Source organism: Hoplias malabaricus, chromosome 2 (genome assembly GCF_029633855.1).
Source record: "Hoplias malabaricus isolate fHopMal1 chromosome 2, fHopMal1.hap1, whole genome shotgun sequence".
Taxonomy (NCBI): Eukaryota; Metazoa; Chordata; class Actinopteri; order Characiformes; family Erythrinidae; genus Hoplias; species Hoplias malabaricus.
Window position 1 is genome coordinate 36,470,665 of NC_089801.1, and position 25,950 is coordinate 36,496,614.

The 25,950-nt window shown below is 43.0% G+C and overlaps 1 protein-coding gene across 1 annotated transcript in view; it reads right to left on the reverse strand.

The window, feature by feature from the left end:
• LOC136682975 (butyrophilin-like protein 3) overlaps positions 1–25,950 on the reverse strand; it is a 173,820-nt gene that overhangs the window by 95,273 nt on the left and 52,597 nt on the right. The window lies entirely within an intron of this gene.

The window sequence follows — 25,950 nt, forward strand, 5'->3', positions numbered from 1 at the left end:
GTGCTTGTGGTGCAATTAAAAATGAATGTGACACAGTCTGTTTACCAGTACTGACTGGCAAATGTCTTGTTTTTGGCAGTGATGTAGATGTCCCCGAGAAGCCCCTTACTTGCACAGTGTGTTCGCTCATCAGATGTGCATGTAATACAGTGTTGATGGCTGACCATGTGGCTCCCGTGTCTACCAGAAAAATGATTTCGGAGGCCCCCACAGTTAATGACAGCATGGGTTCTGCCCTGGCCCTGCTGTCCTGGTGCTCCTCTGGGCCCCGTCAATGTCCACCCCACGGCTCCATGCTGTATTGGCCAGCAGGAAGATGTGATAGCTCCGGTTTTGGTGCCGCCTGTGGGTGTGGTGCCTCACATTGTGCTACCCAGTGGTCCAAAGCTCCACATCTTAGACACGCCCCTGTCCGACGGCCGGCCCTGCCCCTCCACCTACCATTACCACGCCCCCTGCCCCCTGAGTAGGGCTGATATGGGAAATATGGACTTGGTCCATAATTATACGGTTGGTTTTGTGGTGGCCCTGATTGGGTAGGCATGTATGTCTGTTTTTTATGTATGTTTGTGGTGATTGCATATGTGGCAGTGCAGTCATAGGCATCATGGTGTCAGACTTTGTTTGCTTTTTATTATCATTTTACAGATTTCCTGGCTTCTGCTAGTTGAACAGTTAGTAGGTCTCTTTGTAACTTAAGTATCTCCTTGTCTTTATTATCTAATTTTTCCTTATAATTGTTCATATAGAAAAGATCATATTTAGGTTTAGTAAATGTCAGAGCCTGTTTCTCTATTTCAGCTGCTTCCATGGAAGTAGCCGATCTTTTAATAATGTTTCTAAAATCCCCAAGTGCTATAGTCATGCCACCTGTCAGACTGTCCAGCTTTCTTATCCAGGCAGCCGCTCCACTACATAAAGGCGGAAGCTGATCGACCAAAGTCTGTGCATCAGTCAATGATAAAGGTACATATTTATATGTTCCTGTGCTAGTGGCCACTAATGTAAGCATAGTGTCAACGTTAATGTCATTTGTATATCTGTCAGGCGTTTGTCGAGGTCCGGTGCTATGTCTCAAAATGTCCGTTTTGTCTGAAGTGTGCATGTCGCATTCTAAAGTCTGTTGTTTTAAGTCCAATTGTCTCTGTTCTTCTAGTATAAGTTTTTCCATGGCACGCAATGTTTTGTTCAAATCAGTCATCCGTCTACCACCACGTCGTCCATTCGCACTGTCCTCATCATCTGCTATATGTCCGTCATCCTGATCACAGTCAGCCGTTGTGACATGTCCCTCTAAATCTGCTTTAATCCTGATGTTTTGTTTATTTTTACGTGGCATCTAGTTCTTAAATGGAGTTGTCAGTGTTTGTTTATCGACAAGGCGCGGTTTATCCTGTTCTATATAATTTCCTGTGGTATCTATAATGTCATAACAGTCAGTGTTAATATCTTTGTGTTGATTTGAAATTGACTCATGTTGCTTTCGCAATTGGAATGGGTCGTCTATGTTTGCTTTTGTATTTGTGTCACTTTGAGCTGGCTGCTCACAAGCAAAATCCCGGCCTCTTATGTCTGTCTGTACGCTCACTTTGCCTGAATCAACACTGAAAACAGGGAGGACATTATCAACTGGTGGGACGTGACCTATGTTATATGGGGGAGGCGGAGCTGTAGGAGCTGTAGGCTCCTCCCCCTTGTGGTTCGTATAGGCAATTTTCCACTTCCGGCTTCTCGGCAGTGAGTGATACAGCGCTCGAAGGTGACGGACCTGGTGTTTTCAATACCACGAGCTGCGGAATGAGACTGAGGAACGCCATTTTAAAAGTTTGAAGCTCCGCAATGTCCATTTTGGCTATATTTAAACTTTTGTTTGCCTTAGGTCTTTGGAAAAGGCTAGCCTTACTAACCTCTGCTTCAGCCTGACATAATATTTCCTCCAGCTCTCTTTTCAACTGATTAATACCGGTAATTAAAGAAGTGTTCTCTCCTTTTCATATTTTAGCCCACGTTTCAAATCTCTGTAGCACACTTTAGTGCACAATATCCCGCTTTTTCAAATGTATTTCTCCCTGTTTTAATCCCTCATTTATTATTTCAATTTGTTGTACGAACGGTTTCCATTCCCAATTCCCCACGCCGTAAATGCCGTTTAATTCATTATGTTAATCACTAGTAGTAGCCATAGTGTCTGTAAGAAGCTGATTAAAAAATTGTACCTTACCTGAATTGGTCTTCGTTCTAGTTCACCCTTTAATTGCAAATCAATTATCACCGCTAAATTTCATCACAATTCAGAGTGAACCAAAACAGTTTCCCAGCACCCACGCAAATCGCCCACGCAGCCGCCGCTGCTCTCAGCACAGTCCGCCTTAGTTTATATAAAAGAAAAAGTCCAAAGTTTTATAGTCAAGTTTAGAAACTCAGCCAAGAAAAGCATGACCACCTCAGCCCTGTGTAGAATTTCACAGGTGGATAGAAAACATAAGCTTGTCTTCAAACACAGTATTGAATTTAAAAGCAAGTCAAGCCTAATTTACATGAAGTATAAAACCGACCCACGGACCGAAAAAGCTCATAAGTCAGAAGCAAATAACACGCCAATATATGAAATAAAATTTGTACTCAACAAAAAAAAAAAAACTAGGAAGACAGGACAGTGAGCTCACAACACAGAATTAAACAAAAGACTATTTTTAAGGTACGAAAACAAATTTCCAGACACACTTAACAGTGAACAAGCCACAGTGCAATCACAAGATATATTCTATCAAGCAAAACAAAATTTATGAACTACTGAATTTATCAAGCAAGTTACAAAATATGTTATGATGAACGAAAAATTGAAACCGTGGCAGAAAATAAATTTTTTAGACGAACTACCATAGTTAAAAAATACAAACTAAACCGGAAAAATAATATTCTTAGGACAATAAGCAGTAAACAAAATACAAAATATATTTTATCCACTACCAGTCTAAATTAACAATATCAAAGAAACCAGATTCAAAATTAGAGCAAGTGTTCAATTAACAAATTTCCCTTTAATTCCCATGTTTAAAGCTTACAGTTTCCCCAATGTATCCTATTAATTACTCAGCTCTACACCTTGCTCTCCTTTCTCCTATTCTCAACCTCTAAAAACGTCTTTCTGGAGCTCATTGTCTATATTTTCTTAATTATAGTCTCCAAGAAAGCTCATTTAATTTACTTTATATATTTTGTTTTAAAACGTCTTCCGTTCAGGCTCATTGTCATAAATAAACAAACCCCTCATTTTATTGAGGTTCATATTCATTTAAATAGCTGTCCTTGAACGAAGCTCATAATTTATACCATTACAAATTTCTTTCCCTATTAATTTCTAAATCTCTCTTTCTGACACTTTCCGTTCTCTTTAAACACACTCTCTCTCTGACACTCTCTAGGCAGTGATGTCCTTTCCCCCCTTTTCTCTAAACACACTCACATAAAATTTATGGCTCTTTACAGCACATGGATAGTACTCCACACACACACACTCAAAAGCAACCGCAGAAGAAAAGGGGGTTGATCAGTCCCCCACTTTCTCCATTTTCTCCCAAAAAAAAAAAAAATTCTTTCAGCTGACACACACACATACACATACACAGCAAGACACTCCTCTATCGCCCTCTAGCGAGCAAAAACATACACGACAGTCACATAACAGCCTCTAAGAATAACAGAGGCAACCAAAACAGACATAAAACATGAATACACAATCAAATTTCATTAAAATATACAACAAACTGTGGCGGGAACAACATCCGCTCTTTTAATTTTAATCATTTCGCGGGGACAACTTCCGCTGCTATTTTTAAATTAATAAATATGCGGGAACAGCATCCGCGAATATTAATATACTTCTGAGGAGACGAACTCTCACGGCCTACCCTTAGACCAGGCAATTAACACGAAACCTCGTCAGGTTCCGAGCTGAGGACGCCACCACTCTGTCTCAGATGGGCACAACATCCATCTATACCATTTTAAATACCATGATGGGCACAACATCCATCTATACCATTTTAAATACCATGATGGGCACAACATCCATCTATACCATTTTAAATACCATGATGGGCACAACATCCATCTATTCCATTTTAAATTCCATAACCAAGCAACCCCAAATGTATAAACCAATAAAAAATTATAAAAACATATTTAAAATAAATTGATTTGCTCATTACCTCACTCCAGACCGCCTTCAGGCCTCCGCACCACTCTGATTTAGAAATTCCAATATGCAGAATTTGAATAAAACAGGGTCTGCTCACCCACCTCAATAAATTGCGGCCGCGAGTGGAAAGGAGTCCGAAGTCGGTCTTGTTCTCACACTTCCGCACGTCCGAGGTCACCAATTGAAGAATTAATGTTCTTTTTGGACCGTTCCCAAAGTAATTAAAATTTAGAAGATCTCCAAAAGATCCAAAATACAACCTTCCTCCTCAGGAGGCGTGCTCGTTCCGGAAGTTTCACAAAGACCAGTCGAGTGAAGTTCGAAGCAAATCAAAGTATTTATTTTAATACTGGAACCAGGAGAACTAATACATAAGAAACGCAACCTAGTGCCCTTCCACGCAAAGTTCTGACTCATCGCATCTGACTCCACAGTTTTATACCCCAAATGACGTATACCCTGCTGGCAAGGCGTTTCTGGCTGATTAACATATATTAATATGCATAATTAGACATGTTAGTACTCAGGTTTCTCGCGTGCAAGTTTCACATGCACCTATGACCCCAAAACACTCATCATGCCCTTCTGACACTGTAGGTTTTATTTCCCACATTCCTTTTCTGTCACCAAGATTCAGAGGGGTCACTAATGGACTTAAGGTCACTGATGGACTTAAGGTCACTGAGATGCCCTAAAGTTCAACTCCCCCTTTTGGCTAACAGTTGTAATTTATGTGTTTCCTAAGTACAGATCTGTTCAATGTTAGAGGTCTAAGAATTTAGAAAGGTGTAAACACTGAGTCAGCATGCCAGTTAGTGTGCAGATTCTAAACTGTTTAAATGCATGGTTAAAATACTGGTTAATCATTCATATGAATACAAGGTTTCATACAATGAATATGTAATTATACTTTCTAATTTTAACTAATCATCATTTAAGGATATTTGTCCACTAACACAAAGTAATAAAATTATTTTTCACAACACTATCTACAACTCAAGCGGAAAAAAGGCTATTACTATCTAAAGGTTTCTACTATGAATACGGAGAAAAGTCCAATCGGCTGTTGGCTCATCAACTAAAACAGAAAGAAGCTTCCAGATAGATTGATCAAATTAAAAATGAGGCTGGAGATATCATTTCTGATCCCTTAGAAATCAATAATACCTTCCTCGCGTACTACTCTACCCTTTATAAGACAGAGTTCCCAACAGGTTTATTTATGGAAAACTTTTTTGACAATATACAAATTCCTAAGTTAAATCCACATGCAGTGGATGAGTTAGAGACCCCCCTCACACTAGAAGAAATTGTTAAAACCATTCATAGTAACCATAAATTATAAGCAACCATAATTTTACTTCCAAAGAAAGGAAAAGACACAATAGAGTGCACATCATATAGGCCCATATCTCTTTTAAACACAGACTTTAAAATTCTATCTAAAACTTTAGCAACTAGACTAAGTCCATTTATGCCATCCATCATTGCCGAAGAACAGACTGGTTTTATACCTGGTTGACATCTTTTTTCCACCATAAGGAAGCTGTTAAGTATAGTTTACACCTCTTTACAATCGGACGATTCTGAGGCTGTAATTTCATTAGATGCCGAAAAGGCTTTTGACTGGATCGAATATCTGTTTACTACCCTTAGAAAGTTTGGTTTTGGAAACAACTTAATTAATTAGATCCAACTTTTGTACACCACTCCACAAGCAATTGTTTGCACCAACAACAACAGATCAAAATATTTTTCACTAACTAGAGGAACACATCAAGGTTGCCCACTATCTCCTTTATTATTTGCAATTGGATTAGAGCCACTTTCTATAGTTTTAAGAACATCCTCTAATTTCCGTGGTATTTTTAGAAATGATCGCGAATACCGATTGTCTTTATGCTGATGATCTCATACTGTTTCCAATCCACTGATATCCACCCCTAAAATAATTTCTATTCTTGAAAAATTTGGTAGCTTCTCAAGTTATAAATTGAATTATCAAAAAAGCTATCCTCTCAGCTATCCACGCTACCTTTTTGTATCTCTGAATCAGGCTTCAAATATCTAGGTAAGTTCATTACTCCTAGATTCTCCAAACTACATAAAGCCAATTTAGACACACTTATTCTTAAAACAAAATCAGACCTCCAGAAATGGAAAAGTCTCCCTCTTACACTTATGGGTAGAATACATGTGATCAAGATGACAGTATTACCTAAACTTTTATTTATCTTTCAATGTATTCCTTTATTATGGGCGGCACGGTGGTGCAGCAGGTAGGTGTCGCAGTCACACAGATCCAGGGACCTGGAGGTTGTGGGTTCGATTCCCGCTCCGGGTGACTGTCTGTGAGGAGTTGGTGTGTTCTCCCCGTGTCCGCGTGGGTTTCCTCCGGGTGCTCCGGTTTCCTCCCACAGTCCAAAAACACACGTTAGTAGGTGGATTGGCGACTCAAAAGTGTCCGTAGGTGTGAGTGAATGTGTGTGTGTGTCTGTGTTGCCCTGTGAAGGACTGGCGCCCCCTCCAGGGTGTAATCCCGCCTTGCGCCCAATGATTCCAGGTAGGCTCTGGACCCACCGCGACCCTGAATTGGATAAGCGGTTACAGATAATGAATGAATGAATGTTTTCTCTGGTGCATTACACAATCATAGTTCACTGTTATTATTAGTCTGAGTGTTCCAAAGCTGTACATGAATTAAATGTAAAACACTATAAAACCATTTTGTCACGCCCTGGCCCTGTCCTGTGTCTGTTTCCTCACCATGTGCTCATTTTGCACATGGCTCTGTTTGTTGTTGTTCTTGTCTCTGTCCTAGTCCTGCCTTAGCTCTGCCCTCTCGTCAGTGTCTCCTTTGTAGTCCTGCCCTCTCCTTATCAGTCCCAGGTGTTCCTTGTCAGTGCTTTGTATATATACCCCTTTGTCTGCTGTGCTCCCGTGTCAGTTCATGTGTGTGTGTAGATGTGTGTTTCTGTGCCTCTGTGTCTGTCTGTTTACATGTATCTACCCCAGTTTATGGCTCTCTGTCTGTCTTTGTGTAGTTCAGTTGAGTTTAATTCTGTCTGTATTCCATCTTTTCTGCCCATGTTTGTTTTGTATGTATCTTGTTTTCATTTTTGTGAATAAATTCTTTGCGTTCACGTCCACCTCCTCGTCTCCTGCCCAGCCTTGACACATTTCTTATCACTGTAGTAATCTTATATTATCTTTAATAAGGGGATTTGGGCTGTGCATATCTCCTGCTTATACTTCTGTAGGCAGCATCTTCTGATAAACTACATTTAGCTTACCTACTATTTTATTTAAACAACTGTACGTATAAAAGTACACCATGGCAGCACATTTCGACAAGGAAGCACAACTCATCAGAACACCGGCTGTCCCAGAGGCAAAGAAAACATGGAACATTTGTGTAAAGGCCTTGGAGGTCCACCAAGAAAGACAGCATTTTAAAACACCCCAATCACTTCACATCAACAAAGAACAGTATGCACTGCACATTTACAAAGTTAACCAAAACCATTCAGAAGTGTGTGGTTTTCTGAGATTTACGACTGAACTGAAAATCACTTTCAGGAATCAGTGCCCAAATATAGTCTCCCATCATGTTCTCACTATACTGTGCTTGGTGACGGTGTTCAAAGTTCATTACATCCTGGTGAAAGCGCTCACCTTTCTCCTCTGAATAAGCTCTATGTTCTCTCTGAATTTATCAAGATGGGCATCAAGGATATGGAGTCTGAGTGACGTCCTGCACCCCACTGCAGCAGAGTTCTTTACCAGAGTCTGAACCAGCTTGCATAGTTTTCATCAAGTATGCTTTGCAGGCCTCACGCATCTTAGCAGATGCTTTCACAGAGAACTTCTTCACTCGTCTTTATGAACTCACCACATACGTAGAAAAATGCGTCTGCTGAATGTATGCAAATTCTTGATGCCATTTAAATTAACTGTAGCTGTGTGCAGTAGTTCACTTATTCACCACAACATCGAATTAAATGGTTAGTTTAAGATGACTGTATTTATACTGCCATGTACACTTCTGGACAGACCCAGAAACCTCTAGATAATTCTGGACAGTTCTAGAAACGTCTTGATAGTTGTCACAGTTCCAGAAGCCTTTTGAAATCTACAGTGGTTTGAAAAAGTTTGGGCACATCTGATAATTATCAGGATTTTCCGTTATAAGTCATTGGTTGTTTGGATCAGCAATTTCAGTTAAATATATCATGTAGCAGATGAACACAGTGATATTTGAGAAGTGAAATGAAGTTTATAGGATTTACAGAAAGTGTGCAATAATTATTTAAACACAATTAGACAGGTGCATACATTTGGGCACCCCAAGAAAAAAAAATTTAGGTCAATATTACGTAGATCCTCCTTTCACAGGAATAACAGCCTCTAAACACTCCCTATAGCATCCAGTGAGTGTCTGGGTTCTGGTTGAAGGTATTTTGGACAGTTCTTCTTTACAAAACATCTCCAGTTCAGTCAGGTTGGATGGTTTCCGAGCATGGACAGCCTGCTTTAAATCACGCCACAGATTTTCATCATATTCATGTCTGGGGACTGAGATGGCCATTCCAGAACATTGTATTTGTTTCTCTGCATGAATGCCTTAGTAGATTTTGAGCAGTGTTTAGGGTCGTTGTCTTGTTGAAGTGTCCAGCCCCGGCACAACTTCAACTTTGTCACTGATTCTAGAACATTGTTCTCAAGAATCTGCTGATATTGACTGGAATCCATGCCACCCTCAACTACAAGATTCCCAGTACCTGCACTAGCCACACAGCCCCACAGCACGATGGAACCACCACCAAATTTTACTGTGATATCAAGTGTTTGTCTTGGAATGCTGTATTCTTTTTCCACCATGCATACCACCCGCTTATGTCCAAATGATGATGTTGTAGGTCTTTGGAGCTGGCCTGTGGGTTGACTATGACTGTTTTCACTATCCTTCGCCTCTGCTTATCTGAGATTTTTCTTGGCCTGCCACTCCGGGCCTTAACTAGAACTGTGCTTGTGGCCTTCCATTTCCTCACTATGTTCCTCACAGTGGAAACTGACAGCTGAAATCTCTTAGACAGATTTTTGTATCCTTCCCCTAAACCATGATGTAGAACAATCTTTGTTTTGAGGTCATTTGAGAGTTGTTAATGAATAATTTCTCTTAATTGGATTCACCTGTATATGTAGGTCAAGGGTTAATGAGCTTACAAAATAAATTGTTTGTTCCAGTAATCAGTGCTAAATGTATTCAAATCAATAAAACGACAAGGGTGACCAAATTTATGCACCTGTCTAATTGTGTTTAAATAATAATTACACATTTTCTGTAAATCCTATAAACTTCATTTCACTTCTCAAATATCACTGTGTTCGTCTGCTATATGATATATTTCACTGAAATTGCTGATCCAAATGTCAGGAACGAGGGGCGGATTGAGGGAGGCGGACGCATTCGCTAAAACACGGGATAATTTAATATAAACAAAACAACGATACTTAAACGGGACACAAACAAACAAGGAGCCAAACAAGCTAAATAAAACAAAGGAAACTGGACAGGGAAAACAGGACAGACGGACGAAAAGCGACACGACGAAAAAGGAGAAGAAACGGGGAAACTCTAGAGACAGACGGACAGACTAAATACCGTGACCAACTAAACACAGGAGAAAGGGGAAATGTACGACAAACGGATGAGAGACAAGAGGGCTTAAATACTCACACAAACGAGACGCACCTGAGACAGATAACGAGAAGGACGGGTTAACAGATGACACGGACGAGGAGGCGGAACAAAGGCGGAGACTCGAACATAAACAAAACAGAGCCATGTGCAAATAAAGCACATGGCGGGGACAACAGACTGACAGGACGAAGGCGTGACAGATGCCCCCCCCAAGAACGCGCAACTCCCGGGCGCGTACTCCTAAACCCCCCAGGAGCTGGCGCAGGAGAGGGCACGAAAAACATGACAGGACAACAAACCAACAGGTGACAGGACTCAGGACAGGACGGGAACCGACACAGGAGCTGGGGACACGACAGGACCGAATATACGAGACGGGACATGGGACATGACAGGAGACTGACAAAGGGGGGTAACAAGAGACGAGAACGGACTGGACAGGACAGGAGTGGACACATGGGAATTGACGGGAGACTGGACTGGAGACAAGACAGGGGACTGAACGGGAGCAGAGACTGGTGACAAGACACTGGACAGGATAGGAACATTAGACTGGACAGAAGACAGGACAGGTGACATGACACTAGACGGATACGGAGACTGGACATGACTAACAGGGGACTGAACATGAGACCGGACAGAGGGTTGGAACGGGGACTGGACAGGAGACGGGACAGCGGTTTGAGACAGAGACTGGACTGGAGACAAGACATTGGACAGATACGGAGACTGGACATGACTAACAGGGGACTGGACATGAGACAAGACAGAGGGTTGAAACAGGGACTGGACAGGACTGACAGGGGACTGGACAGGAGACGGGACTTGAGACAGGACCGAGGGTTGGAACGGGGACTGGACAGGACTGACAGGGGACTGGACATGACTCGGTAGGGGAACAGGGACCAAGACGTTTACGGGGACTGACACAAACACAGTGACCGGGACAGGGACAGAGATAAAGACAGACACAGGCACTGGAACAAGGACAGAGACAGGAACCAAGACAGGGACAGACACGGGAACCAATACAACAGGGGGGTGCCCAGGACTGGCTAATGTCTGTTGGGCAGTCTGAGGAACCAGCCTGGGCACAGTTCTGGGGATCGGCCCTGAAGTCCTTCGGGCCGACCTACGGACATGGACAGGAGCGGCCGTAGCCACAGACACGGGGACAGGAGCGGCCGTAGCCACAGTCACGGGGACAGGAGCGGCCGTAGCCACAGTCACGGGGACAGGAGAGGCCGTAGCCACAGACACGGGGACAGGAGAGGCCGTAGCCACAGTCACGGGGACAGGAGAGGCCGTAGCCACAGTCACGGGGACAGGAGCGGCGGGTGCCGCCATCACCGAGACAGGAGCGGCGGGTGCCGCCATCACCGAGACAGGAGCGGCGGGTGCCGCCATCACCGAGACAGGAGCGGCGGGTGCCGCCATCACCGAGACAGGAAGCCCTGCGACGTCGTCCACGGAGGCAGGGGAACCTGCGACGTCGTCCACGGAGGCAGGGGAACCTGCGACGTCGTCCACGGAGGCAGGGGAACCTGCGACGTCGTCCACGGAGGCAGGGGAACCTGCGACGTCGTCCACGGAGGCAGGGGAACCTGCGACGTCGTCCACGGAGGCAGGGGAACCTGCGACGACGTCCACGGAGGCAGGGGAACCTGCGATGACGTCCACGGAGGCAGGGGAACCTGCGACGACGTCCAAGGAGGCAGGGGAACCTGCGACGACGTCCAAGGAGGCAGGGGAACCTGCGACGACGTCCAAGGAGGCAGGGGAACCTGCGACGACGTCCACGGAGGCAGGGGAACCTGCGACGACGTCCACGGAGGCAGGGGAACCTGCGACGACGTCCAAGGAGGCAGGGGAACCTGCGACGACGTCCAAGGAGGCAGGGGAACCTGCGACGACGTCCAAGGAGGCAGGGGAACCTGCGACGACGTCCATGGAGGCAGGGGAACCTGCGACGACGTCCACGGAGGCAGGGGAACCTGCGACGACGTCCACGGAGGCAGGGGAACCTGCGACGACGTCCACGGAGGCAGGGGAACCTGCGACGACGTCCAAGGAGGCAGGGGAACCTGCGACGACGTCCAAGGAGGCAGGAGACAGTGCGACGACGTCCACGGAGGCAGAGGAATCTGCGACGTCGTCCACGAAGACTGGGGAACGTGCGACGACGTCCACGGAGGCAGGGGAACCTGCGACGTCGTCCACGGAGGCAGGGGAACCTGCGACGACGTCCACGGAGGCAGGGGAACCTGCGACGACGTCCACGGAGGCAGGGGAACCTGCGACGACGTCCACGGAGGCAGGGGAACCTGCGACGACGTCCAAGGAGGCAGGGGAACCTGCGACGACGTCCAAGGAGGCAGGGGAACCTGCGACGACGTCCACGGAGGCAGGGGAACCTGCGACGACGTCCACGGAGGCAGGGGAACCTGCGACGACGTCCACGGAGGCAGGGGAACCTGCGACGACGTCCAAGGAGGCAGGGGAACCTGCGACGACGTCCAAGGAGGCAGGGGAACCTGCGACGACGTCCAAGGAGGCAGGGGAACCTGCGACGACGTCCACGGAGGCAGGGGAACCTGCGACGACGTCCACGGAGGCAGGGGAACCTGCGACGACGTCCACGGAGGCAGGGGAACCTGCGACGACGTCCAAGGAGGCAGGGGAACCTGCGACGACGTCCAAGGAGGCAGGAGACAGTGCGACGACGTCCACGGAGGCAGAGGAATCTGCGACGTCGTCCACGAAGACTGGGGAACGTGCGACGACGTCCACGGAGGCAGGGGAACCTGCGACGTCGTCCACGGAGGCAGGGGAACCTGCGACGACGTCCACGGAGGCAGGGGAACCTGCGACGACGTCCACGGAGGCAGGGGAACCTGCGACGACGTCCACGGAGGCAGGGGAACCTGCGACGACGTCCAAGGAGGCAGGGGAACCTGCGACGACGTCCAAGGAGGCAGGGGAACCTGCGACGACGTCCACGGAGGCAGGGGAACCTGCGACGACGTCCACGGAGGCAGGGGAACCTGCGACGACGTCCACGGAGGCAGGGGAACCTGCGACGACGTCCAAGGAGGCAGGGGAACCTGCGACGACGTCCACGGAGGCAGGGGAACCTGCGACGACGTCCACGGAGGCAGGGGAACCTGCGACGACGTCCAAGGAGGCAGGGGAACCTGCGACGACATCCAAGGAGGCAGGAGACAGTGCGACGACGTCCACGGAGGCAGAGGAATCTGCGACGTCGTCCACGAAGACTGGGGAACGTGCAACGACGTCCACGGAGGCAGAGGAGTCTGCGCCGTCGTCCACGAAGACTGGGGAACGTGCGACGACGTCCACGGAGGCAGAGGAGTCTGCGCCGTCGTCCACGAAGACTGGGGAACGTGCGACGACGTCCACGGAGGCAGAGGAGTCTGCGCCGTCGTCCACGAAGACTGGGGAACGTGCGACGACGTCCACGGAGGCAGAGGAGTCTGCGACGTCGTCCACGGAGACTGGGGAACGTGCGACGACGTCCACGGAGGCAGAGGAATCTGCGCCGTCGTCCACGGAGACTGGGGAACGTGCGACGACGTCCACGGAGGCAGAGGAGTCTGCGCCGTCGTCCACGAAGACTGGGGAACGTGCGACGACGTCCACGGAGGCAGAGGAGTCTGCGCCGTCGTCCACGAAGACTGGGGAACGTGCGACGACGTCCACGGAGGCAGAGGAGTCTGCGACGTCGTCCACGGAGACTGGGGAACGTGCGACGACGTCCACGGAGGCAGGGGAGTCTGCGACGTCGTCCACGAAGACAGGAGAGGCGCGCGTCGCGCTCACGAAGATAGGAGAGGCGTGCGCCGCGCTCTCGAGGACAGGCGCGGCAGGAGGCGCCGCGTTAACGAAGACAGGCGCGGCAGGAGGTGCCGCGTTAACGAAGACAGGCGCGGCAGGAGGAGCCGCGTTAACAAAGACAGGCGCGGCAGGAGGAGCCGCGTTAACGAAGACAGGCGCGGCAGGAGGAGCCGCGTTAACAAAGACAGGCGCGGCAGGAGGAGCCGCGTTAACGAAGACAGGCGCGGCAGGAGGAGCCGCGCTCTCGAGGACAGGAGTTCGTGCTGCTCGCCGGGCTCGCGCTGGAGCTGTAAAGGGTTTAGGGGGTTTCACAGGCGCACCCATTAGATCCCCTCGAGGTGCGCCCCTGTTAGCCTCAGACCTCGGAGCTACGGAGGTGAGGCTAACAGCCCCTACCCTTAACGCCCCCCCAAAAATTTCCCCGGACCTGAGGGGGTAATCCTCGAGCGAGGGGGGAACTCCAGCACGCTTCTTTCGCCGACTCCTACGACTCGCGCTGGAGCAATCACTCGACTCATGAATTGACTCATGAATCGACTCCTCCCGAAGGCGTTGAGCCACTGTGGCATGTATCTGTCGGAGCCGGCTATTCCACATCGCAGCCCTGTCGAACATACTGTCTGTGCTAGCTGCGTCCTGGTGGTCGTACATTCTGTCAGGAACGAGGGGCGGATTGAGGGAGGCGGACGCATTCGCTAAAACACGGGATAATTTAATATAAACAAAACAACGATACTTAAACAGGACACAAACAAACAAGGAGCCAAACAAGCTAAATAAAACAAAGGAAACTGGACAGGGAAAACAGGACAGACGGACGAAAAGCGACACGACGAAAAAGGAGAAGAAACGGGGAAACTCTAGAGACAGACGGACAGACTAAATACCGTGACCAACTAAACACAGGAGAAAGGGGAAATGTACGACAAACGGATGAGAGACAAGAGGGCTTAAATACTCACACAAACGAGACGCACCTGAGACAGATAACGAGAAGGACGGGTTAACAGATGACACGGACGAGGAGGCGGAACAAAGGCGGAGACTCGAACATAAACAAAACAGAGCCATGTGCAAATAAAGCACATGGCGGGGACAACAGACTGACAGGACGAAGGCGTGACACCAAACAACCAATGATTTATAAAGGAAAATCCTGATAATTATCAGGGGTGCCCAAACTTTTTCATACCACTGTAGACTCAGCACTGAATATTTTGCAAATATTCTTAAAAAATATATCTATTTTAAAACATCATTTTGCTGACCTCAAAAGCAAAGTTAATGGAGAATAATAACTATTTTCTTTTCCATTTTAGGCACAAAGAAAAAAACACTTAACACCTGGGAATAAAAAACACTTGTATAATTGTTATATAGTAATTAGACAGGTTCACACGTTCTCCACACTGAGAAACACAATCATAGAGCAGTCATCTCTGTTTTTCAGCCAGTGCAGAAACAAGAGCACTGTTTAGATTCTGTCTCTGTGTCAGGAACGGCGTGTGGAAAAGAGCAGTTAAACACATTCATGAGGAACTAATAACACAGACAATTAATGACAATTATTAGTAATTATTCACAGACATTAATTAACAGTTAATAAACAATAAAGACTGAGATTGACGGATTAAATGGTAAAAACTCACCAGTCTTCTGTGAAGAAACAACACTTCTCAGACTTTGAGTTTGATCAGAATTCTGTTGTGCTGAAATGATAAAGACAGAGCATTCATTTAATCACACAGATACTGTATATGAATATTGAGCAGGCGTCAGAACCATATCTCCATTAAAGCTGGATCTATACTCCACAAACACAACACATCTGAAAAGAACAACAGAGAACCTTTCCTCAAAAATACTATTCACATCTGGAGTAAAGCACATCTGCATATTAAACATCCTCCTCCCATTTCTCACTTTTCTCCCACATGGAGTAGTACATAGTGCAGGGAATATTAAGGGTTAATGAGAGCTACAGTACCCTGCTCACACTGATATTTTATTAAAGATTCAGAGTTAAAGGGCACTGTATTTCATTTAATGTGGGACTGTGCAGAAATAAAACACTTTGGAAACATTGGACTCTTCTGTTACTAAACAGAAAATAAAAGGCAGAACCATCTGTGACTTTTATTTTGTATCATTTCATTACTCACCTGTCCTCAGAGCAGATTTCTCCATTTCCTTTCTCTCCTCTTCTGTCCATTTTCTGTCGCTTTGTAGAAGTGAATAAAACAGTGTGAAGGTTCATGTATGAAGTTAATATTGATGTGATATGAAACATAACTGAGTCTCTGTTTAAATCACTGAGAGAGAGAGAGAGAGAGAGATGGAGGGAGAAAGAGAGAGAGAGAGAGAGAGAGAGAGAGAGAGAGATGTTTGTGTGAATTACACTCAGCAGCAGGTAGGGGGCGCTCAGGAGACAAAAAAGCCCATTCTTACATTGTATTCCTTCTATTCCTTTAAAGCGACAGGAAAGGAGAGGCACAGACAAGATTTGAACACGATCTGATCCAACAGAGTCAAACTGAGCCAATAAAATCTAAACACAGTGTTTAATACAGACACTGTGCTGTGGTCAAAGTAACAAAGTATTTTGAAGTGAAAAGAAAAATGAAAAAGTGAAAAGAATTTTTTAAAGGAGAAATGAACATCCAACAAACAAAGTACATTCATCTAAAGACTCTGAACAACAACACGCTCTGCACCACTTTATACACTGTTTATGTCTACAGATAATATTAACTCTGATTATTACTAGATATTAGAAGATAATGTGCTCACCTGAGAAATGGAGACTGTATCAACTAGAGAATCAGATCAGAGACAAAATTAGAAGATTTAAATACAGAAAGTACATAATAACACAAACAGATTCACCTGTAAGTTCTGTATCACATGAAGACGTGTAGAAGCTCTAAGGAACTGTAACTGAACATCTGTTACTCTCTTAGTATTTAAAATAATAATAATACTGCTCTGTTTCTGCAGTGTTTCTAGTTTGAGAGATAAAAGTAAAGAGCACTAAAACCTCAGCTCCAGACTAAAGAGCTCAGAGTGTGAAATCTTGTGTGTAGTTTGAGACGTGCTGCTCTGGAGCTTTAGAGAACTTCTCCTGATGGGTTCCTCAGTAAGTCTGACTTTCTGATCGTCTGAATCCTGTTTGATTTCTTCACTTCACTCTGTAATAAACACATTCCCTCCATGTTTCAGCCGATCAGTCGCTTCTATTTCATTATTAAACAGTGTTTCCTTCATGGAACAGTATAAAATAGAAACACTGACATAAACACGTCTCTGTTGTTAAACACGTTAGGACAGTGCTTCTCAAACTTTTTACACCGAGTACCACTCATTATCAAACCACCACCTCCAAGTACCACCTATGAGTCTTATCACAGCAATACGTGTGTCCTTGGTTGTTCCTCCGCTCCAGAGTAAAAATTACAGAGAGAAAACACATACATAGGTCTAAACTGAACGTTTTAAACACAATTAAACATTTACGAGAACACACAACATCTTTGGGAAAAGGTATTAAACATTTTGAAAGAAAAGCAAAGGAGAAACGAGAGAGAGTTCAGTTTAATATTTATCAATTATGCACTTTAGGTGAAAACAGCACAGAGCTCTGAGCAGGTCTCACAATGGCTCTCGGCGCTTGTGTTAAACTGTGTTAAGACTCTAATGACACAAAGAATGGCCACAGTTTACCTTCAGCATGTACAGAACACTCGCATTGTTTCTCTCTTTTTGCCTCTGGATGTTGCACTGCTGGACTCTGGAGTATTTCTCAGTGTGTTCTCGTGCTCGGTCTCGGCTTGTTTTCTCACTTCCACTTTGGCCATTTTGTAAATAAAGTCCAAACTGCTCACATCTGTCTCTAGCTTATGTTCAGAAAGTAAGCAGCTGAAACAGTAAGCTTTCTGTACATGGATTTAGCAAAACACTGAGGATCACGGCCCCTACCTGAAAAAAGCAGGAGAACGCTATCTTCCCCACCCTCTTCCCTTATAAACGTAATAAACTATGGTGTATGTGCAGCCCATGTTTATTATTTTTAACACCAACACATTAAACCACAATTATGACAACTGAAAAATTATGAAATTTACTCTTGAATAATTTAGGTATTCAGTTTTTAATTAATTTCTTAATTATTAAGTAATAAGTAAATTTGGTAACACTTTCTATAAACCCCACATTTATAAGCCTTTATAAGTGCAGTTATAACTGTTCACAACTCAAAAATAATGCTTTGTAAGCTTAATTAATAAAGTCCAATAATACGTCAAAAACACTCTTACAATGAGCTGTTATTTATTATTTTGCAAGTTATAAACATATAACACAAGTGTCAATATTCATTACACTGCCTTTCAAATGGGTAATGACCTGTGCATAATTATATAGCACCTATAATAAAAATGAATGATTTTAAATGCATTATAAATGTTTAAAATTCCATCATTGTTTACTTAGCTATTCCTCGTGTTTTAAATAATAAATAATAATATAAACTTTAAATCACTTTACTTGAAGCACTCAGTGATGGCATTTTAATCATTTATAATGTATTTATGATAGGGGTGGGACTTTAACGCGTTAATTTCAATTGATTAATTAATTAGGGGGAAAATAACAAAATAAAAAAATTACGCATTTTAATCGCACTTTGCACCTTGGAAAGTTTCTCAGTGCATGAGTTCCAGGCGTACAAATTATAACGATGCACAATGTGATGAACATGATGGAGACTACGCTGGTGGATGGGAAATTTAAATACAACAAACTTCCAGATGGAAGTACAAACAAAAATTGTGTTATTTGCACTTTATGCAGAAAGGAGTTTGCTTATAACAGGAGCACTTCCACCGTTCGTTACCACCTCAACGCAAAACATGTTGGGGCTAGCGCGCAGGCCAGTAATGTTAACAGTACAGTGATCCCTCGTTTTTTACGGAGGATGCGTTCCAAGACCACCCGTGAAAAACGAATTTCCGCGAAGTAGAGGAAAGATATTTTTTCATGTATTTAACGAGTATTTGGACTCCCTGTACTGTTAACAACCCTTTGCATCAAACAGTCATTCTATGTTTTTCAGCTGGAACTACGTGTGATGTCCTACCAGTTTCTTTAATAGAGTAATTCCTAAGCTGTGATTTAGCGTAAGTAAATTTCACTCGCATGTGGACATGAACAATACATGTACTGTACGTAAGAAATACTTGTAAATTATATATTTTGTCACCTACAGGCCTAGTCTAATACACGTAAATAATAAAAAAGCCCCCTTGAAAAAACCCGCGAAGAAGCGAATCTTCGAAAGATGAACCACGAAGTAGCGAGCGATTACTGTAATGCTAACAGTGTAGCCAGTCAACACTCGACCACATGTCGGGGTTCACATTCAGAAACAAAATGGCAAAGTCCACGTCAGACAAACTGACTAATTTACTGGTAGTAGACTGGTGGGAAAATAAACACGATTTTCAATTTAAGCTTATGTTCGTTGATTAATTCATTAAACAAACGTTTTTCTCATGCTAAATATTGAAATGTGATTAAAATGTGATTAATTTTGATTAATTAATTACAAAGCTTCTAATTAATTTGATTAATTTTTTTAATCAAGTCCCACCCCTAATTTATAATTGTTAACACATTTTGTAGGTGTTTTATAATTCTGCACGAGTCATTATCCATTTAAAGGGTTTTAAAATGAAGAGTGAGACTTGTGTTAATATATGTTTATAACTTACAAAATAAACAATAATATTTAATTATTGTTATCACTAAGAGCCACATCAAGCATTACTGGAGTTTATATATGCTCACAATGCATTATTAACATGTTATAAAAAGACATGTTATAAAGAGTTATAACTGCACTTTTAAAGGCTTATAAATAGGGGCTCATAGAAAGTGTCACTGTAAATATTTCGAGGTCAATGGCGTACCACCTCTTACTGCTTCACGTACCATCAGTGGTTCTGATTCTATTAAAGGTGATCAGTCTAAAATGTTCTGAACCGCTCTCAGTATCAGTTTATAGATCAGTTATCTGTGTGTGTGTGTGTGTGTGTGTGTGTGTGATTGTATAAATGTCCTCTCAGTCTCTCCAGGCTGCTGTGAGCTACACACAGTGCAGAAGTGTGTGAGGAAATTCTCTGCTGATGATGTTGAGCTGAACACTGCTCTGACACAAAGCACAGCTCAATACATTCAGTCTCTACAACAAACAGCTTTTTAATAAACAATCAACACAGCAGCATCAGTGCAGACATTTCTCTTCCACTCAGTTACACTCACCTCTGCCCAGCTGTGGAAGAGAATAATATAATAATAAAATTTCTTTAATCTAAATCAGTGGAAAGTGTTCCATTTTCAAAAAGAAAACATTTAAAATTCTAATGAAAAACTGCTATTAGGGTTCAAGAAATCAGTGTGCTGAACCCTATGGTATTTGTTATGATTTTTCTTATTGTTATTCTTTTTCTCCTGTAAAAGTCGTTGTGTGGAAGAGTAGATGTAGTTTGTGTGTATCTCATATTAATATTATATTTGTTGTATTAGTTCTGTATGAATAACCTGCTGAATTACAGCAGAAAAGGAAAATTAATTTACACAACAAGAACAACACACAAATGCACGATGAGTAAACACCGCTTAACGTTACCACTGTCATTGTTGTTGATTCCAAAACATTTTGGAAGAAGGAGGGAATTTTACTGGAAAACTAACCCATACCAGGGAGCAAATAAAATGAGTAGAGTAGGTACTCTGCAGTGGAAACACGTCATAAGTTCCTGCAGTACAGTGGGATTATGCAGCAGTGCATTATGGGAAGGAAGGTGGGAGGAAGTTAAAAGCTCTCATTTCAAGCTTTGTTTAAAACATGAGCAACTGATGACACTGGATTGTATGTGAGAGCTTGACTTGGATTAAAACTCTCCTCTGACTTTATAAACTACACAAACTACATCCAGTACTTTCAGTAGAAATACACAACATTCACTTACCTCTTCATTTTATGAGAAAGAAAGATAAAAAGTTGAAATGTTAGAGAGAAATGTTTGTAACAGTATGGTTAAATTCACAAAAGTTATCAAAAAGAGCTCAAACACATTTGGCTTCAAGTCAGTAACAGGGACAGTGTCTGTTTAAGCTGCGCTGAACACAAACTTACCAGCTTTATTGAGTGTGTAAAAATTGATATGTTTTATGTATTTATTTTTTACAGCAGAAAGACGTGTTTTCCATTCATTGAGTTTTTGCAAATTATGAAAATGTGCATAAAAACCTGAATGAGAAAGGCTCAAAATCCGACAAAATGACGACATGCAAAATCAAAAATGTGTGTGACTTTTAACAGAATTCCCCAACTCTCCTTACCTTTCTTTCTTCACACTTTAGAACAGGAGTGCACAACTCCAGTCCTGGAGCGCCGGTATTCAGCAAAGGCTGGTGATTCCTCTGCTTACACACACCTGATTCAACTCATCTGTTAATTGACAGGTTTACGGGTTGTGTTTTAGCAAAGGAATCACCAAACTTTGCTGGATTCCGGCCCTCCAGGACTAGAGTTGTTCATCCCTGCTTTAGAACCACTGTTTTCATATCTGCACCACCTGAGCTATGTATTTTTGTGCTTATGTACAGCACTTTGCAAAAATCAGAGACCACACATTTATTTACTTCCTGTCAAAACATTAAGAACAAGTTACAACAGAAACAAACACATATTAAAACGTCCCAACAAATAAATATTAAAATCAATCTTTGTTTATAAATTTTGTTTTGATAAAGACTTCTGTAAAAATGATTCAGATTAAAGCAAAACTTTACTCAAATCTCTTTCATTTCACCACAGTCATGCAAGACATTCTTTTAGCCAACCAGGCCTCTTTTTTGTTATTAAACGTAGTGAATTATGTGGAATTATGTGTTATGTTCTATTTCTTATGGATGTCAATGTCTGTGCTCTTCTGCAAGTTCCCCCTCTCACTTACACGTTCTACCGTAAACCTGTAGATGTGCACAGGAAATCCTAGTGCAGATGGCGTGGCCACTGTCTCGTTTTGATGCCGCCCCTGATCACAGAGCCGCCATTTGATGTTTTTTCGATGGAAAGACGACTCATTTTGCATATTTTTTACAAGTTCCCAAGATTTGGCAATGTCCCATGTTGACTGTATATAAACACTATAGACAATGTATTATTTGTAAAGTGTGAGAAAGTCCTGTCTCTCTTATTTACTGCAGCTCCGTCCGTTAGACTTTCAGTTCAGACCTGCGGTCATCCACTTTGTAAATAAATGAAGGTTTAGAGCTCAGCTGCTGTTTTATCCTCTTAAACATTTACAGGATGTTTGTTTATGTAATGAGGGAGACTGGGATGATAATGTTATGTGGAAGATGATGATGATGTAATGAGGGAGACTGTAATATGATGTAATGTGTGAATTTAATGATGATTTAATGAGGAGTCATTGGGTGCAAGGCAGAGGGGGCACCAGTCCTTCACAGGGTGACACACACTCACACGTTCACTCACACCCATGGACACATTTAACCCGCCAACATATGTTTTGGAATATGTGAGGAATCCAAAGCACCTAGAGGAAACCCATACAGAGAGAGCACACCAAACTCACACAGGGAGAGCACACCAAACCCCAGGACCCTGAGGCTGTGTGACTGAGACACTACCTGCTGCACTACTGTGCCACTCAGTCTGTTAAACAAACATGGCTAACTTTATGACAGTGCACCAGGAAATCAGATTATGTTTATGGCCTTGGTTGTTTATGGCTTGTTTTACGACAGTGGCCCATGATGTGTGATGACGGTGTGTTCATCCTGTTTTCAGATCCTGTTTCTGATAACTTCAATCCATATGTAAGATTGCAAAATGTGGTATAAAGTTGTGTGCTTCTCAGACTAGACCAGATCATATTCCAGATCATACTTATGGAACCAGAGAACTCAATAACCAGCATTATATCCAGACTGATCTCCTCTCTTCGTTGGATACAGTTGGTATTCTTAAGTGTGTTTCCTTAAGACAAAAGGCACAGTAGAGCAGTGTGTTCCTCATGACCATACAGGTGCTTATATTTTCTTTAGTTGAAAGATAAAAGGGGGAACTAGAGTTCCTGGTAAAATAGATGCAAGGGTAAAACAGAATTTTGTCTAAGTTGTGGTTGTTTGATTTATTTTTTTTTTTGTGTTAAAGTGTCTAAATCATATATTGACATGGCAACAGCATTTGTATAATAGAGCTTAATTTGAATCTGGTCAATTTAAATCTGGACAAAGATATTAGACAAATTATGCTCCAAATGAAAGCTAAGCTATGTAAGAAATGTAATATTCCAGAAGAAGGACATTAAGGGGTGTGTTCGGGTGTTCAGACACTGGCATTCTGTACTAATGAATGAGCAGAAAGAACAAAATGCACAACTATTACAGGAGTGTTCTAGTCATAAGCGTGCAGCCACTAGTGCACAGAACACTTGTGAACACAAGGCACTCTCAATGCACTACAAGCTAAAGTAGATACATTTATAAAAGAGAAAAGGGAACTTAAGGATTTAGTTGCAAAAAAGTAAAAAAGCTGTATCCATCACTTACAGAATTCCAAAGAAGTCCAGAAAAGAAATATTCCAGCTCAGAATCTGATGACAGCACGGATGAAGAAAGTTATGATCTAACAATGTTAGAAGCTGTTTCAATTGTGAAACAAGTAAAATCTAGAGGGGGGACACTAAAATCTCAATTAAGCAAAACCCACTTAATCCAGAGCAGATAGACCATCTGTCAAAAAGTTTAAGCACACAAAAGAAATAGGCATTGGTCCTTTCTTGACGCAAATGTCACGTAAAATCTAACTGCATTCTCTCCATCCATTAGACGTCATATTGGTGTGCTCCATGGGGGTTGTTCAGAGTTTGTTTCAGTAGCAGAAGTTCTGAATTCTTGGGTGTCAGTGGCTCAATGGGCCAATGGCTTATCTGAGGAAATGAGGAAGGTTTTGCTTCTGTTGAAGCCCAAATGGCTCACTAGTAGACTGACTGATTTGTCTGAGTATTTAACAGCGTATTTGAGAGTTAAAATACATGTCGTCTCTATGTTGCAATCTGCTCACCAGCTGACAAGTAGCCAGGTCACATAGAGTAAACATAAATTTGAGACAACTCACAGTCTTTGTCAGACAGTGAGTTAAAACGTATACAACAGGCTACTCAGCTGATCCCCCCCCCCCCCCCCATAATTAAACTAGAGATGTCAACTGTGAGAGCGACATTGTAGAGCCAATTCTCCCAAAACATGATAATAGGTTACATGTGAGAACCACTGTGAATGTAAATGAATGTGATATTTTTGATTGACATAGGAGCACAAGCTACATTACTACCCACAGCAACGGCTAAAAAATTCAGACTGTCTTTAATTAATACTGCTACTGTGATTATAGGAGTAACAGGTGAAAGCTACAATACATAAACAGAGCCTGTGTGTTTAAGGTTTGGTCCTAAATCCATTTCTCTCTCCCTCATAGTAGCTCCAAATAAGTCACCTCCAATTTTGGGTATTGATGCCAGTTGAAAATGCAATTTGATTTTGGAGCTGGGAATTATATGGCTATCTGTCCTTCTAGTCCAAGTGTTTGACCCTACAATTAAATGTCATCCTATTGGACATTGAACCAGTTAAGTTCAAGGAAAACCTCCACTGGTGACAAAGCAATGTCCACTGGCCAATTGAGGGTGTTAAATTTATACAAATAACAAAAACAAATTCTATAAAAATTGCTTGATAAAGTTATATTAATTGAGATTTCTCAGATTTAAACTAGACATGTCAGCTGTGAGACCATGGTTGGCCATTTCTTTTGACAGTGAAATGTTTCAGTGGTGAAGACTGCCACTGTGATTCTGTGTATTTTAGGTCTGGCTGAAGTCCCAAATAAATGAAACTTGCCTTCTTGTCAAGATAAGCAAAATCAGACAGCTCTGAATTCTAAAACCACACATCTGACTCATTTAATAGTGTTTATCATTAGCAATACAGTACTCATTCATTTTTGACTGCAAAGGCTGACAGTCCATCACAGGGCATTATATACTCATCCAGTCACTCGCTCACTTACACTTACGGACCCTTTTTGAATAGCCAATCTACCTATCACCATGTGTGCTTAGACTGTGGGAGGAAACCCATGCAGACACATAATAATATAAAATGCAGAATGTGCAAAGAAGAGATCAAAAGCCTGGCCTGATCCATCGCTTCCATTATATCAAGAAAGGTTCAACCTGACCAGTCCAGTAAAAGTCTGTGTTGGACCTCCTATTGTTTTTAGTAATGACTGTAGAATACATCGGAAAAGCTCAAAAATGAAGCCAACATCGGTGTAGTGCCTCTGCTGGCTGGTGGCAGTATGATGTGAAGCTCCTCTTTTTATTAGAATGCTCTACCTTAAGAGGTGCAGCTACTGGCACTTACCAACATCCCTTTCCAAGTTAAATGGGGCAACAGTGACATTTCTGGCATCAGCAGAACTTATCACTCCACATTAAATAGTGCAGCATTTACATTCTGTAGCCTACAGAACATTCCATTCCACATTAAATGGAGCCAAAATTAGTGTGGCTAGGGTAGAATTATTTGTTCCACTTTAATGGTGCAGGGTTTACTGTATGGCCCCTGTTAGAATAGTCTGTTTTGCCTTAAATGCTGCACTGTTTAAGGTGGAATGAAAATGTGTTAACTTTTAATGTGGAAAGAAGGGTATATGAAGAGTAATATGAAGAGTATTTGTAGTTTGAGAAATAGAAAAATAGAAATGAAGGTTGTTTGCATGCTTTAAGAATCTTCCAGCATGGTGCTCTGAGAGACTCAGAGAGCACTGAGGAAGGGGTGTGTCTACCCAAATGAAGAGGCCTGTCGGTCTCAGCCCCTGGTCTCTCCTGTGTAGTCTCAGGATGCAAAACATGGCAGACAATTTTGGCTTCATTGTTATATAATGGAAGGGAATGGAGACACACCATTACTACAGTCATTTGACATTACTGAGGGTTGACCCTGATTTATATTTTCAGTTCACAGTCCACCACAGCTACAGTGAAGTCAGTTACCATTGTGTTGGCGTGGCACTGTTCTTTCACTGCTATTCACA